Source organism: Populus euphratica, unplaced genomic scaffold, assembly GCF_000495115.2.
Source record: "Populus euphratica unplaced genomic scaffold, PopEup_1.0 scaffold949.1, whole genome shotgun sequence".
In the NCBI taxonomy this organism is placed as follows: Eukaryota; Viridiplantae; Streptophyta; class Magnoliopsida; order Malpighiales; family Salicaceae; genus Populus; species Populus euphratica.
In genome coordinates, this window is record NW_011500813.1 from 30516 (window position 1) to 34408 (window position 3893).

A 3893-nucleotide genomic window follows, 5' to 3' on the forward strand; every position below is an offset into this window, starting at 1 on the left:
TTTTAAGGCTCAACAGTGTTTGAGGGTTTAAAGACTTAGGACCACTCTTCTTCTATCTTTTGTTCTTTGTGAAACTGTCTCGTAGGTTGCGTTTGGAGAAGCTTGCTTAAGGATCCTTATCTCAATCTTAAAGCATTATCAAACCATCATCTTCTTTTTTTATTCCATTTCCTCCCCTTTTTTTTTTTTGGTGATGCCCCCAAGTGTTGGGTTCTAGCTTTCAAAGATTCAAGTCTTTTTCCATTTTTTTCTTTTTTTGTAATTTGCTCAAAATCCTTCTCCCTTTTCTTCTTATCCTGTTCTCAATTGTTGGGCTTCCATTCTTTACCCCTTTCTTTTTCCTACAATTGTCTTTATCTTTTCTAACAAAAGATCTCTCATTGCCCCCTGTGCGGGGTGTGGTCTTACTTAGGTTTTCATAAAGAAGAAACTCAATCTGGCTCAAATGGGGACTACAAAGGATAAAATCTTTAGAAAGTGAAGGGATGACAAAGATGGCCTTTCCTCATTTCAAGTTGCACATTGTTAGGATTGATAAACCTTGTTCTTATCTCAACAGAAAACATGCAAGTGATTACAAAGATGATACCTAACCATTTATCCATACAATTCAAAATGCTATTAGGACAATGTTTTATCTCAGAGTTAGCTTTGGGGTTTGTTTGGTTTAGTCAACTCTTTATTAGGAAGTGCTTAAATTTCATCTTTGAGCATTTTATGATACATTCCTTGTAATCATGCACAAAATCAGTTCTTTCAAGCTTTTTCTTTTTGAAAATAAACAAATTAAGTGATGTGAGATCAATGCAATGAAAAAAGGGTTCTAGGAGAAAACATGGCCAAACTTTGCTTTATTGATTTTAGGAGAAAACTGAACACATTAGATATAATATCTCTTTACAGAGTTAGAATTCACAAGTCTAGCTAAATCTTCTCCGTCCATTCTAGACAACTTTAGAGCTCCTCCCGAGAAAGCCTTCTTTACTATATAAGGATCTTCATTATTTGGGGCCCATTTGCTTTGATCTTCTCCTGGTAAAGACAATAGTTTCTTCAGCACTAGATCTCCTTCTTGGAACATGCGAGGTCTAGCCTTCTTGGCATATGCCTTAGCCATCCTTTTCTGGTAGAGTTGATGATGACAAATTGCAGCTAATCTCTTTTCACTGATCAGGTTTAAGTGTTCATATCTTACTTTGGCCCATTCAACCTCTTCTAATTCTGAATCCATCAACACCCTCAACAAAGGGATTTCTACTTCCAAAGGCATCACCGCCTCCATTCCATATACTAGAGAATACAGAGTAGTTCCTGTCGAGGTCCTTACTACAGTGCAATATGCATAAAAAGCGTATGACAACATCTCATGCCAATCCTTGTAAGTGATTACCATTTTCTAAATAATTTTCTTGATGTTTTTGTTGGTTGCTTCCACGACAGCATTCATCTTGGGCCTATATGGTGAGGAATTTGAATGTTTGATTTTCCTTTTGGTACAGAGCTCCATGATCATTTTGCTGTTAAGATTCTGTGCATTATCAATCACTATCTTTTCTGGTGGACCATATCGATAAATCAAGTCTTTTTTCTATAAACCTCTTCACCACTTTCTACGTTACATGGGCATATGAACTACTTTTCTACCTATTTCATGAAGTAGTTAATAGCTACGAGTATGAATCTATGCACATTGCTGGCTTTTAGGTTAACAACTCCAATCACATCAATCCCCCACATTGCAAATGGCCAGGGAGATGCTAGATTACAAAGGAGTCGGAGGCGCATTGACCTTATCACTATGCACTTGACACTTGTGACATTTTCTGACATAGTCGATGCAGTCTTTCTCTACTATCATCCAGAAATAATCAGCCCTTTGTATTTTCCTTGCTACCATATGTCTATTAGCATGAGTTGAGCAAATCCCTTCTTGTACCTCCCGTAAAGCATTTTTAGCATCTGTCTCATTCAAGCACCTTAGCAAGGTTCCGTTAAATGATCTTTTATACAAAATCTCTTTTTCTAGGTTGAAATCCATGGCCAACCTTCTTAGGGTTTTCTTATCCATCTTTAAAGCTCCCACTAGATATTCCTGATTTGGCACAAAATTCTTGATATCATAGTACCAAGGCTTTCCATCTACCTTTCTTTCAATCGAGCAATAGTGAGCTGGGTTATTTCTAATGTCTACGTGTACAGGATGTACCTTATGCCCGAGATCAATCGTAGCCATAGTAGCCAACGTGGCCAAAGCATCCGCAAAATGGTTCTCTTCTCTTCCTAAATGGGTGAATATTATCTCTTTGAATTCTTCTGACAGTGTGGATAAATATTCCTAGTACGGCCTCAACTTTTCTTCCTTGGTTTGCCATTCTCCTTTCACCTGACATATAATCAACATTGAGTCACCATATACATCTATCTTTCTAATCTTCAGCTCTGACACAACTTCTAAACCTAGGATTCAAGCCTCATATTCAGCTATATTATTGGTGCATTCAAAATACAATTTAACTGAAACCAGATACTGCTTCTGGTTAGGAGAGATTATCATCGCGCAGACCCCATTACCATAAACATTCACTGCTCCGTCAAAAAACATGGTCCACCAATCTGTCTTCTCTTCTTCTCTCGCTATTGATAATACATTTTCTTCAAAGAAATCAAAATCCAATGGCTCATAATCTTCAACAGCATTATCAGCCAAATGGTCGGCAATCGTGCTCCCCTTGATGGCTTTCCTTGTCATATATACTATGTCATATTCTAACAACAAAACCTGCCACCTTTGCAATTTAGCTTGAGAGATAGGGCTTGTCACAAATGTACCTTAGTGGATCCACTTTTGAAATCAACAAAGTGGTATGATACAACATGTAATGTCGTAATCGTTTTGTCGCCCATACCAATTCACAATAGAGTTTTTCTATCACAGTGTATTTATTACCTAGGTAATAAATAACCTTTTCTTTGTTTCTGGTTTCATCATGCTAACCTAATACACATCCTATAGCTGTTTCAGTCACTGTCAGATACAATATTAAAGGCCTTCCTGATATAGGAGGAACAAGCAAAGACAGACTTTGTAAGTATTGATGGATTTTATTGAATGCCTCCTCACACTCCTCATTCCAAATCCTAGGATTCTTTTTCCTTAGCAGTCGGAAGACAGGTTCACATGTTGTGGCTAGTTAAGCTATAAATCTGGCAATATAGTTCAATCTTCCAAAGAATCCCCTCACCTCCTTCTCCGTCTTTAGGGATGGCATGGATTAGATGGCCTTCACTTTATCAGGATCCACCTTTATACCTTTGTCACTTACCACAAATCCTAGCAGCTTTCTGGATTTAACTCTAAACGAACATTTTGCAGGGTTGAGCTTTAGTTCGTACTTCCTCAAACAAATAACTTCCTCAAAACCTTTACATGATCTTCTCCCTTCTTGGACTTGGCAATCATATCATCTACATACACCTCAATTTCCTTATGCATCATATCATGGAATAGAGTCATCATGGCTCTCTGATAGGTGGCTCCTGCATTCAAACCAAATGGCATTACTTTGTAGCAATAGGTTCCCCAAGGTGTAACAAAAGTTGTTTTCGCCTTATCTTTTAGAGCCATCTGTATCTAGTTATATCCTGAGAAACCATCCATAAAGGAATATATGGAACTACATGCAACATTGTCGATCAAAACATCTATATGTGGTAGAGGAAAATCATCTTTGGGGCTAACTTTGTTCAAATTCCAGAAGTCCACACAAACTCTAATCTTTCCTTCTTTCTTTGGTTTGACAACAATGTTGGATACCCATTGTGGATATTTAACTACTTCTAGAAAGCCTGCATTCCACTGTTTTTCAAGTTCTGCCTTAACTTTGATCCAAATA

At 37.5% G+C, this 3893-nt stretch overlaps 1 pseudogene; it reads right to left on the bottom strand.

The window, feature by feature from the left end:
• Positions 1–880: 880 nt before the first annotated feature.
• LOC105116453 (uncharacterized) lies at positions 881–1513 on the bottom strand (annotated as a pseudogene).
• Positions 1514–3893: the final 2380 nt, after the last annotated feature.